Source organism: Limulus polyphemus, unplaced genomic scaffold (assembly GCF_000517525.1).
Source record: "Limulus polyphemus unplaced genomic scaffold, Limulus_polyphemus-2.1.2 Scaffold5629, whole genome shotgun sequence".
Taxonomy (NCBI): Eukaryota; Metazoa; Arthropoda; class Merostomata; order Xiphosura; family Limulidae; genus Limulus; species Limulus polyphemus.
In genome coordinates, this window is record NW_013671239.1 from 43,240 (window position 1) to 57,015 (window position 13,776).

A 13,776-nucleotide genomic window follows, 5' to 3' on the forward strand; every position below is an offset into this window, starting at 1 on the left:
ATGTGGGTCTCGTACTTTTTTTTTCAGTCAAGGACTCAAAACATTGATGATAAAATGTTAACCCTAATTTTTGCTATGGTGGTTGTTGGTACTTTACCTAATTTTTTATGTGTTTGAAATATTCAATTTACAATACAAAATGTACTAAGCTACGAGTACATTTAGACAAGTTCTTTAGCTGGTTGAACCCCAATCGGCAACAACAAATTCTTTAATTTGTACTCTGAATAATTCAAATACTGTCATCAGAACAAAATAGCATTACATAATAACATAAATTAAAATATTTTCTTATTAAAATGTTAGTTACAAATAGTGTAACAACAAATGTCAATTATTTTTTGAAAGACAGAATGCAAGAAGGGGGGCATTAAGTGTGGGTTAGACCTTCTGGTTTATATCTAAGTAAAACAAGGTGTTTGTAGGCTATAACATTAGATTGTCTCAGCAATGTCTAAGCTTGTAATTTACTTTCAAATCAGACAGGGGTGAAAAGTTTAATATTGTGTAACTGGGATCAAACAAGTATCATGTGCCAAATGTGAAGACTGACAATTTATAGATAATTCCTTTAGAAATTAAAACTTATATTAAAATTTGATTATTAACTACATGTTAATACCAACTACACTGACATGCATTGAGAATTGTGATTTAATTAAACGTTAATTAACTGAAGTTTTGTAAAAAGATTGTGACAAGCACTTTTCCCTACCTGTATCCAAAAGGTTAATGTTAATTACTTACCATTAAAATGGATAAAATGTGCCCCAGGACAAGGAAAAATGACAGCCAATAATGTGTGTCCTTAAAGGATTAAATAACAGAAAACTGGATCTAAGATTGTAAGAATTGAAAAAAAAAATCACTTTTGGGTAACTGACCAACAATAGTTGCAATAACATTTATAATCACACATTCTTAAAAGCTATTTAACAGCTATAATTTGACTAGTTCATAAACAAAATGTACAAAAACATTATACCACATTCAATAATAATTTAAGACTTCAATGTTATATATTACACCAAGTTATAATTTCAATACAATTACTAATTTTGCATCTTTACACGACTAACATGAAGTCTTGTACTTCACACCATGTTTTGAAGTGACCTGTAACCTTACATGATTAACACGAAGTCTTGTACTTCACACCACCCTGTGAAGTGACCTGTAACCTTACATGATTAACACGAAGTCTTGTACTTCACACCACCTTGTGAAGTGACCTGTAACCTTACATGATTAACATGAAGTCTTGTACTTCACACCATGTTGTGAAGTGACCTGTAACTTAACACAATTAATAGTCTTGTACTTCACACCATGTTGTGAAGTGAGCTCTAACTTAATTAATACAATCTAGTACTTCACACCACCTTGTGAAGTGACCTATAACTTAACACAATTAATACAGTCTTGTACTTCACACCTCCTTGTGAAGTGATTTGTATTTTGTTATATGCAAGCTCATATTAGAAAGGATGATTTTAACAAAATTCATTTGTCCCCGGTTGTATTTGAAAAGTGGACGATAAGTTCAACCTTCTCCCCCGTAATAACATTCTCTAATTCATCCAGCTAACTATTTACCAGTTCTGCACATGCGTGTTACAAAAGAATTTTTCTACTAAATCAATCAAGTCATCCTAAAAATCATGAGTGAACAGTCCTCACAATGAATGTGCTAACAGTAAATATTTCACAGTGGTAATTAAAGTTGATTCATCCCTACAGTAGTCATAACAATTTAATGTGGCTTGCTACAAGATGAAAATGTCATTAATTTAATTTAAACTGTCAATGTTGTGGCTATGCCATAACAGATCCTTCCATTAGACTTCACAATATATGAAGGCACAATGTTGATAAAAAAACTTAATAATTACTGTAATAATGGTATTTAAACAAAAATAGTTCAATTAATGCAGGAGTTGGTAATTAAATACATCTTAAATGCAATATAAGCTTTATTTTCAAGCCACACAAACAAAGCCTGTAACACTTGTCAATCACCAATTGACAAGTGTTACACTGAATTATGAAGAATCAAGTTTAATATTAATTACAATTTCAGCAAATGATATATTGCAAATTATATCAAATCTTATAATTACTTAATAAATTCAGCATGCCATTCTTAAGCCTAACATTTGACAACATACAAGTAACTCAATGTAGGATATAAATTTTTTGTACTATAAATATGCAAGCTAAAAGTATTATTTAACATGACTAAACCAACTTGAAAGTAGCTTATACTTACAAAATTATAACAATTTTACTGTGTTTAAACAGTTTTACCTAAGTATAGTAACAAACGTGAATTTAAGTGTAAGAACATAGTAAAATTATAAATTTCACTTTCACTATATTTTTTTCCATTATATAATACTAACAATAGGCCTATACTTACTAATCTATATTAGTGAACTTACGATAATAAAATTATTGAGTTTAATTTAGTATAACTATTCAGAAAAAGTTTAGACTGTAACCGAGTGATATTTTGATAATAATACATCGCTGAAACTTGAATGTACCAAAGGCTTAGCCAAGCCCAAGGTCAAAGGGTAAATTCGACTTTTACTTCTAACAACAAAATGTGATAGTCTAGTACTTTATTAAGTCGCTTATTTGCAGATATTTGTTGGTCAACTTCAAGTTAAACTTAAAAGCTAATTCACTTTCATAAGTGTCTTAGGCCTAGCTGTGAAAATACGATTCGGTACTGTTGTTAATGTTACTCGAGTCTCAATTTCTCAAGGCTTTAAATATTAGTCATTACTAATAGTAATACTACTACTGTTAAACACACGTCTGTTGTTAAGAGATATCGTTATTACACATTATTTAAATATATATATATATATATATAAGGTTTACCATAAACAGCACTCAAATGTCGCTCTCACCTGTTTCGAACCAAATTTCTTTATAATGCTAGCAAAAAAACCAAAATGAATTAGTGATTACACCACAACCTATCAGTCACTTTAACTCAAGTTATGCTGTGATGAAATAGGTCAGATGCTTCGAAGGCGGAATCCTTTTTCGTAAAACTAAAAGATCTACGCGCGTAGGTATTAACTTAACTTCAGCTACCCTCACCTGTAAGTTTTAATTAGCTAAAAAAATAAATAGATTTAGAATAATTTGCAAAATTTAATTTTTCTAATTAGACTTATTTTAAAAACTTGAAGTTTCATCTTATTAATATTGCTCATTTGCAGACATAAGGTTTTACATTTTACCGCGCAAGTTTATCGATCGTCATTACTATTATGGTTAGTCTTTTACAATACCTATATTATGTTTCACAAAACTTGAGTAAAGTCAAGTCTCGTACAGTTTTTCAACGTATTACGTAATGCAGTTTTACATACAATAAATATTCATAAAATACTTTCAACTGAAAATTATTTTATTTTCAACAAAATAATATCCTGGTAACAGTTACCAATATTTTTATATGAGGTCTACTTTTTAGAATTTTGTCAAGGACAAGTTAATGTAATGATAAAAATATATTATATATATACCGCCAAAATAAAAATTGATAATAGTTATCCTTAATTAGGTCATATCTAAGTTAATAAACAAACGTCGACTGAAAAAAATTATAAATATACATTGTATTATAGTTTTTCAGCAATATTTTAACATCAAATCAGAATAATATGTATACTGACATGCAAATATTCAAAACCATAATTGTTTTTCTCTTTCAGAGTAGAGCTTAAAATTAAACAATGTCAGATGAGGTTAGATGTGTTTCATCTTGCTAACTATCCTTCTCCCCACCCCTCTCTATTATGGACTTCAAGTTATACTGAACCAGACTATAGTATGCCAGGTACACGAAAAAAAAGAAGGAAAAAGATGCTTTCCCGCCATTTTCGTTAACGCTTTCTGACTTCGAAATTGATTGTTTATTTATTTAATTTGTTGTTAATTGGTAAACGATACACTTGGAGATATTGAATTTTAGAATATTTTTAAATGGAGTAAGTTATTATTCGATTTCTTATTTCTAACCTAAACTGTAAACCAGTACAAAGAAATTGGATACGCGGTTTTCCTTTTCCTACACTCACACACTTTCAGTTTGTAATATTTAAAATGAAAATAAAATCACTCTAAACATCTTATATTATTTTATTTTTAATACATTTCAGTAAGTTATATTTCAACTACAGTATGAATATTTTTTTACTGTTTATTGTAAGATTCTGTAGTACATTATTTTTTTATTCATTACGCCGTATCTTGATAAAAGGTGATTTTGTTGCTGTACCAAAGGACAGCCTTTTTTACCCAAGTTTATAGTTAAGTAATAACCTGTCAAGCTGCTCTAAAGTTTCATTGGCCACAAAATGTTGTTTGGGAGGATTTGTTCTACCCACCATAAGTATCGAAACTCGATTTTTAGAGTTATAAGCCTTCAGTCTTAGCGCTAAACCAACAGGAGGCTGTTAGAGAAAATGACAATATATAATTTTTTGTGTATTCTGAAAGAGAATTATTAAAAGAACAAAAAATTCACGATAGTGCTTAAAACAAAACACGTTTATGTTCTTTTCTTAATATTACTTTGATTAACAGCAGTGATTAGAACGTTCACTATATCTTTCTATTATATATTTTTTATCATAGAGATTATTTTGCATCATTAGCTTAGTATATGGAGTTAGGAGTAGCATAATTCTCCTAACCTAGCTGGGTAGAGTCTCGTGAGACATTATTGGGATTGTGGCCGGAAAAACAGCGAGGGTATCCAACTGATGACTCAACTTATTTTAATCATTATAAGTAAGAATTTAAGTATAATATATTAAATCATATTTATTTATTGCTGGGTTGATTTTTAGTTCCGATTTATGTCGGTAGCTTGCATTGATCAGAAGTTAGTATTAATTAATTCTTTGCTAAATTATCGACAGTGACAGTTAAATAGATCTACATAGCGGTAATATGGAGAATTCCGCCAGTAAAGATTACTACAATATAAATGGGAAAGTATGTTTCAATATATTTTTTTTCAGTTAAATCTTATGACACAAAATCCGACGTTGAAATGTCGAAAATTATCACAAAAATTTTGTTTTTGAAGTTCAAATCAATAAAATGAAAACAAAGCAACAAGTTTACAATAAGTTCTTTCATCAGTGCTTATCGTGCCCAAACGTTCATTAAGAGTGACAGTTCTGTATCTTAGGTTAGATCGGATAGTCTCGCACAGCTACACAAGGGTTATCTTCTCTTGTAGTCCCTAATTTTTAACCGATAGACTAGATAGAAGACAGCACCCTCTGGTAACTCTTGTGCTACTATATCTTACCAAATAGCGAGATTTCATCATTATTCTTATAGCGCACTCACAGCTCCAGAGCGTGGGACACATATTTGCGGCAACGAGACGCCAGCCTTAAACCCTCGGATTCACAGTCCCAGCACGCTACCCACAAGGCCACGTTCATACTATATTGCAGTGAATCAACTAATTATTCCTGGGTTGTCTTACGTATAGAAACCGACCAATTATATCTGCAGTAAACCAATCAAGTTGTATGCGTGAAACAAGTCTTTCTGCAGTGAACCAATCAAGTTGTACACGTGAAACAAGTCTTTCTACAGTGAACCAATCAAGTTGTACACGTGAAACAAGTCTTTCTGCAGTGAACCAATCAAGTTGTATACGTGAAACAAGTCTTTCTACAGTGAACCAATCAAGTTGCATACGTGAAACAAGTTTTTCTCCACTGAACCAATCAAGTTATATACGTGAAACAAGGTCTTTTTCCAGTGAATCAATCAAGTTGTATACGTGAAACAAGTCTTTCTCCAGTGAATCAATCAAGCTTGTTTACATGAAACAAGTTTTTCTCCACTGAATCAATCAAGTTGTATACGTGAAACAAGTCTTTCAGCAGTGAATCAATCAAGCTTGTATACGTGAAACAAGTCTTTCTCTACTGAACCAATCAAATGAAACACTTTGACTTCTGATGATGGATCAGTTTAATGTAGGTCGTTTACATGTATGTCTCTGTTTAATTCTTAAATAATAACGGATTTAAAAAAGAACAGAGAGGAAATTTAACACTGCATAATTTTAATTATACAACAGAAGTGTTTGATCACCATATTTAGTGATCTTCTTCGGTGTTGATATTTGTCTGGGAACACTTATCACCTTATACATACATGGCCTAGTAGTTAGCGTACGGGCCGCATACGGAAGGTCCAAGATTCGAACCACGGTATGTCACTTAACACGCTCTGCACTTTCAGTTGTGGGGCTTTATAACCATGACAGCAAATCCTGCTATTCAATTAATTAAGAGAAACAGCATGAGCATACGGGTGTTCCTGATTGGTCACCTCCCTCTGGTCAGCCAATCCTGCTATTCAATTAAGATAAGCAATATGAGCATACGGGTGTTCCTGATTGGTCACCTACCTCTGGTCAATAGTTCTAAGTTATGGAACATAATGACCTGGACGTTTATCCCGTGTGTCGCCCATAAGTAAAAATACGAAATCCTTGGTCATTTCCTTAACGAAGATTTCTTCCATTTGTAGAGATCTATTAATTAAAAGTAATTTTATAGTTCCACATTATACACTAGAGAGCGCCTCTGGCGGGTGAAAAATGTTCAGTAATTAATTAAAAGTAATTCTATAGTTCCACACTATACACTAGAGAGCGCCTCTGGCGGATGAAAAATGTTCAGTAAATATTTAGAAATTCAAGTTAGCTCCTGACGATTTTGGTATTTCGGAAAACAAAATAAAATTTTTTTCACGTGGTTCAGAGGTAAGTTTGAGAGCTTATAAAATTGAAATTCGAGATTCAATCCCTGCAGTGGGCAGAACGCAGATAACTCAGTGTGAAACTTTGTGCTTAAGACAAACAAAGAAAACTCACGTGCTCAGTCACACACATATCTGTTTTCGAGACTGATCGATAATCCAACTTTCTATATATTTAAATATATCAAGGCCTATTACTTTAACCGCCGTCCACTTTTGGGGTGGTTTTAATTTCGGTTACTGAACCCTCAAGTTTCAAAGTTTTTTAAACACCACTCACTGCCGAGATTTATATATTTCGTCATATTGGTCAGTTTTTGCCTGTTACAACAATGAGTGTAAAGAACTTACCAATAAAAAATTGAGTAAAATCACGTATTTTTTTAATGTAAAATACGTATAGAACTCCGGCAGTAATTAGAGACGAGGGTAATTTAAAAATTGATGGTATTTTTATTAACAAAATTTGTATGAGTCACATATTGTTAGTAACCACCAAAGTTATGGACCCGAAAGCAATTTGCCATATAAATTAGCTGAGAAAAATATGTTTAAAAATTTGAGAGGGTCCCATATAACCCCCCCCCCTCCCAATCGAAAACCCTAAAATTGATCAGGCATAATCCTTGGCAACTCACTGACGAAACCAGCTAGTTTCTCAGATTCGACATTTGACTAAATTTAGATTTATAATACTTGAAATTTACTGAAGAACTGACTTGAGTAGCAGCCTGTGTTTCTTTTCAACAGTTTTCATTTGATTGAACGAAGATTATTAATAATACTTCTTCCCAGCCTTAGGCAAGTGTTGCTTCTTTCTAATTATTGAACGGTTTTAATTAATTAAGTTCAACGATGAACCAAGTCTCTTCTCCAAGAAAGCCTATACCGAAGCATAGACTAGCGCTGCCCAATCAGAGACAAGGTTGCTCTAAATGTAGATTATCTACAGGCCCGTACGCAAAATGTTTGAATGATGCGAGATCAAAAGTCAACACATATTGTGTGAAGCACAATCAGCATGCTAATGCTATGGAGGTCTGTGAGCATGCGACTATCTCAAGTCACGGGATGCTAATGTTTTATCAGAAGATTGTAGACTATGTAGAAAACGTTAAATACCATAAACAGCTGCGTTATAACTATATAAGCATAATATTTTTAAAACAAAAATAGAGGGTTCAGCTGAAACCCCTGCGTACGTGCATGATCTGCCCCTGTTTAATCAAAGTCAAGTTTAACTTTAAGCGTAGATTATATAACCTTGTTCATTTCAGAACAGTTTAACTCCAAGCTCAGATTATCTGACCCTGCCCAATCAGACAAGTCTAACTCTAAACGTAGATTATCTAACCCTGCCCAATCAGACTAGTCTAACTCTAAACGTAAATTGTCTAACCCTGCCCAGTCAAAAACGTTGAGGTTGGTTTGGTTTGAATTTCGCGCAAAGCTACACGAGAGCTATCTGCTCTAGCCGTCCTTAATTTAGCAGTGAAAGACTAAAGGGAAGGCGGCTAGTCATCACCACCTACCGCCAACTCCTGGGCTACTCTTTTACCAACGAATAGTGGGATTGACCGTCGGCTGAAAGGGCGAGCATGTTTGGTGGGACGTGGATTTGAACCACCTGGCCATGCCGGGCCAACACGCCGAGGGATCAGTTCTAAAATGTGACCTAGGTGTAAGGCTGTAACAAGCTTCAAAACTATACTTTGACTTTATAGATAGTGTTTAAAAATGAGTATAGGAAAAAATGTAAAGAAATAATACATTAAAACGGTCAAATACACGGCGTAGCGCCTCCTTACAGAACTTATTGTAAATGGCTGATAATTGTACAATTCCATCAAAACATGTCAAGAAATAATATATCAAAACGGTCAAATACACGGCGTAGCGCGTCCTTACAGAACTTATTGTAAATGACTGATAATTGTACAATTCCATCAAAAAATGTCAAGGAATAATATATTAAAACGCATATTTGAACTAGAATAGTAGCAATTTAGAAATATTTGTACTGTTTTTGAGATTAAGGTTCTTATACTTTCCAATAGATGGCAATGCGATTTCAAAAGGCTATAAATGTTTTTAGTTAAACCTATTAAACAGTAAAAATACTTAATTAATACAAATATATTTAGTAGACATGAGTCAGCTTTGTATTTTTCGAGATTCTATAATTTATTTAGAATATGATTCTGAAAATAAATAAGAAATAATATGTTTCAGCACGAATACATTGGATTTAATACACTATAGGGAATCAAATTCTGGAATTTATCATTGATAAGTCCACTGCGCCACTGGAAAACGATAAAAAAAAGAGATATTAAGACATATTAAAACATCTGAATTGTGTGAATTTATTTTATGAATTACAATAAGCGTTTGCAATTATTACAATTCTTAAAGATTCACTTAAAAATCTAAACAATAAATTTAAATTGATTATTTTAGGCGTAGAAAAACCGGTGCTATCAGGTTCAACACATTGCTGTTGCTTTCTTTTTAAAATATCATTCAAATTACACAAAGCCCTGATTCCAAACATATTGGATTAATTAATGGATTATAGTGGTGTTTTTTCAGAATTAGGCTAGGTGATAAAAATCACTCAAGTTAGTTTAGTATACAAGTAGTAACGAGAAGAATATCCATGCCCAACTAAATAAGACCTCTGTTTCTCGTAAGAAGGCGTAATAAGTAAAATATTTTACTCACCTACCTTGGATCTTATTGTTTTATTTAGAATTTCGTGCAAAGTTACACAAGGGCTATCTGCGCTAGCCGTCCCTAATTTAGCAGTGATAGACTAGAAGGAAGGCAACTAGTCAACACCACCCACCACCAACTCTTGGGCTTTTTTTTTTTTTACAAAAGAACAGTGGGATTGACCGTCACACCACAGCTGAAAGGGCGAGCATGTTCGGTGACGAGGATTTGAACACACGACTCCAAATTGCGAGTCGAGCGCCTTAACCACTAAACCATTCCAGGGCATTAGATATTATGTTTTGACACAAGTTAGAGCATTTGCACGTTCCCTCTTCCTAAGAATCTGACACGCAAGTTTCCCGAAATCTCTTCAACTTTCCTGATAGCATTACTAATTTTTGTTTGGTCAAACATTAATGAAACAAAGACTTCTGAGCAACCGGTACCTCGTTAAGTTTTACGGATTTCGAACGCTAAAACTCGGAGTTCGATTTCCTCCAGTGGCTTTGCTCTAAAATAGACAAACAAACAAAAATGAACAACTAGATCAGCGCCACCTGTTCATAGACATTTATTTGACTGATTTATGTATGAAAATTGCAACATAGACTTGTGGAAAAAAATGTACCAAGACTAAATGTCATGGTATTTCAAGCGGCTGAGTCTGATTAGATAATAAAAAATAGCCTGGTGACGCATTAAAAAAAAGTTGAGTCGTTTTGCTTTATATGAATGTGAAACAAAAATATTTTTTGCCTTATGCTCCTTGTTAATGGAAATAAAGCTTTAAAGCTCCAACAACTTGTGGAAAATCGTTAATTTTTTAACGTGTTCATAAAGTAGCGCCAAATACAAATAATACAGACCAACAGACAGCAACGATAAGGGTATTTATAATGCTAAAACAGAAACATTCATATACATACCGATGACTCAGCGGTAAGTTTGGGGGCTTATAACGCTATAAATCAGGCTTCGATACCCACGGTGGGGAGAGCATAAAAGCACAGGTAGCCCATTGTGTAACTGTACGCTTGAAAATAAACAAAACAAAAGAAGCATTAACTTAGAAAAGTTTATTTTCGAGTTCTAGTTTTATACTTTGGTCCAGTATCTGAAACTTGAGTATTTAGTTCACGTCAAAATCTACTGATGACCAGTTCAAACAAATCTCTAGACTGTTGTGTGCTGGTGATATTCTGTTATGACGAAGTTGTTTGTACGTTCTCGTGACTACGTGACTTGACTTTATACCCGTCTCAAATACGCCAGTTTTCCGATAACTATAGTTTCACTTATATATTTTTTAAATGGTTGACATTCACGTCATGATGCCGAACTATTGATTGCTTACTGATTTGTCAAAAAAGAGGCTTTTTGTCAGTGTAAATTGTTAGTCTTAAGCCAATAAACTCGGGTAGAGAAATGGCCAATCAAACAGTTGAATATAAGGATCTTGGAGATTTCCTTTTTTTTCTTCTTTGAGGTAAAAAACAAACAGAAAGTACAACAACCGAAAAACAACCAAAAGATTAAATAATTGATGGAATAACAGTTTTTGTCAGTGGTGCGTAAAATAAAAGAAAATCTATTAATTTCACTAATTTCCATAATTCTCGTTACTGGTTCCAACAACAATAACGACAGCATTAAGAGCCTGTTGGTCAAGGTGTATCTGTAATGAAGGTGTTTTAACGATGTATTAAGAGCCTGGTTGATCCAGGTGTATTTGTAATGAAGGTGTTTTAACGATGTATTAAGAGCCTGGTTGAAGGTGTCTCTGTAATGAAGGTGTTTTAACGATGTATTAAGAGCCAGGTTGATCCAGGTGTCTCTGTAATGAAGGTGTTTTAACGATGTATTAAGAGCCTGGTGGGTCCGAGTGTATTTGTAATGAAGGTGTTTTAACGATGTATTAAGAGCCTGGTTGGTCCAGGTGTATCTGTAATGAAGGTGTTTTAACGATGTATTAAGAGCCTGGTGGGTCCGAGTGTATCTGTAATGAAGGTGTTTTAACGATGTGTTAAGAGCCTGGTGGGTCCAGGTGTATCTGTAATGAAGGTGTTTTAACGATGTTTTAAGAGCCTGGTGGGTCCAGGTGTATTTGTAATGAAGGTGTTTTAACGATGTATTAAGAGCCTGGTTGATCCAGGTGTATCTGTAATGAAGGTGTTTTAACGATGTATTAAGAGCCTGGTTGATCCAGGTGTATCTGTAATGAAGGTGTTTTAACGATGTTTTAAGAGCCTGGTTGGTGAAGATGTATCTGTAATGAAGGTGTTTTAACGATGTATTAAGAGCCTGGTTGATCCAGGTGTATCTGTAATGAAGGTGTTTTAACGATGTTTTAAGAGCCTGGTTGGTGAAGATGTCTCTGTAATGAAGGTGTTTTAACAATTTATTAAGAGCCTGGTGGGTCCAGATGTATCTGTAATGCATATTTTTTGTTTGTTTGTTTTTACTACCTCTCTGCACCACACGTAAGTTTCTTAGTTTGCTTCAGAAACTGTATTTTATATTTATGGCAAAGCTATCTGTCGCCGGGTCTATTTTTAAACTATTGACCAGAGGGAAGGCAATGAGTCAGCAGCATCATACAGTACACCATCCACGTTAAGGAATTGACTGTCACTGTTATAATTTACCCACAGCTTAAACTGGCATAATATTTTATGTAATCGTATGGAGTTAAATCTGGCTCGCCATTCAAAACCCACAGTTCTACTACAGGACCAACCCTCGCCTTCCAACCCACAGTTCTACTACAGGACCAACCCGCGCCTTCCAACCCACAGTTCTACTACAGGACCAACCCGCGCCTTCCCAGAAAATTAATACTTTAATTTTTATTTTAGCATTTTAAATGTGAAACACTCAAGCGCCCGGAAACTGATAATTTGTCTTATTTAAGTGTTTAAAAGATGAAATAGTTAAGTGTCCCAGAAAATGAATAGTTCATTTGATTCTAGTATATGATTCATTTTGGATAAACTTTTGATCTAATATTTTTTGAAGCTTATTATACAATGAATACGGATTTTCTTGAAAATGAAAGATTTAAAATCAGTGTTACAACAAGTCTGGACTTTGTTGAAGATGACAGATTTAAAGTCAGTGTTACTGAGAGAGTCCTATTTCTTCAATATATACAATAATATTTACCGTCATCTTATTTGACTTGCTTTTTTTTGTGAAATTAAACACCAAAAGTGAAGAAAAATAACATACAGAGAACAAATGAAAAAAAAAAGAGACATGACAATGTTAGCTGAATCTTGACGTCTTAACTAAAGTGATATCTCAGGCCTGAAACATATCAGGCCCAAAATATCAATAATTTACTTCAGTTAAAAGCTTGAAACATAGGAATCACAGGTTGACATGAAGTTATCCAATAATATCAGTCAGCCACCTTAGTTAAAGTAACACCTTAGGCCTGAAACACAGGATTCACAGGTTGACTTAAGGCTATCCCTTAATGTCAATCAGCCACTTTAATTAAAGTAACACTTCTGGCTTGAAACATAGGAATTGCAGGCTAACATGAGACTGTTCCAGAATATCAATTATTAATATATATATAGCTGCCTCAGAAATGGAAAGTATTTAATTGATCGTCCCATTTAGTTGCGAATAACAATAATAAAATTCAATAACTTATTAATATTCTTTATGTGACTTTATATATATCTTTCTAGCGATCTATTTGATCATCTGTTTGTTTTGTATCAATGTTTTGTTCGAATTCGGGAACATTTATTTTTTAAACACACAAAAAGATTTATCTCCAACGTATAATTATTTCCGCCTTTGTAATGGCATTTTGAATGAGTACATAAGATCCATTGCTTCTAGCTATGTCATATCCAATGATCATCAGTCTCTGTTTCAGGGTATTCACTACCCCTACTCCAGACGGTCAAGATAGGATTAAAATGGACGAGAAGACATATTGTCTCGTTTTTGTGTGAGCTGATAGGTTAAGCAGTTACAGATAAATATAATTATCCAAGGAACTGAATTCTGAGATTTTTTATTTATTTTTTTGACAAACTCGTATTAAGTATATTCTGTTTCTGTGTAATTCTTGTTTTCTTCAGGAACGAATGTTATCAAATGTTAAAAATGATAAATAAGTAAGCCTATTTTGAATTAAAAATAAGCATTTTTTATGAGTTATGAAGTTTAGAGATTGTTTTCGAACGCGAGTCTTAACACTGGTTACACGCAGGGCAAATT

General features: G+C 33.4%; 1 protein-coding gene across 3 annotated transcripts in view; it reads right to left on the reverse strand.

Moving 5' to 3' along the window:
* LOC106472807 overlaps window positions 1–3,236 on the reverse strand; it is a 23,746-nt gene extending 20,510 nt beyond the window's left edge. For 2 of the 3 annotated variants that reach the window (XM_013933474.2, XM_013933472.2), the window contains exons 1-2: window positions 2,919–3,236; window positions 748–837 (exon numbers count right to left, since the gene is read on the reverse strand). The gene's annotated coding sequence lies outside the window, so the exon portion shown is untranslated. The remainder of the gene's footprint in view (window positions 1–747; window positions 838–2,918) is intronic. The other variant, XM_022401349.1, reaches the window with a different exon arrangement.
* Window positions 3,237–13,776: the final 10,540 nt, after the last annotated feature.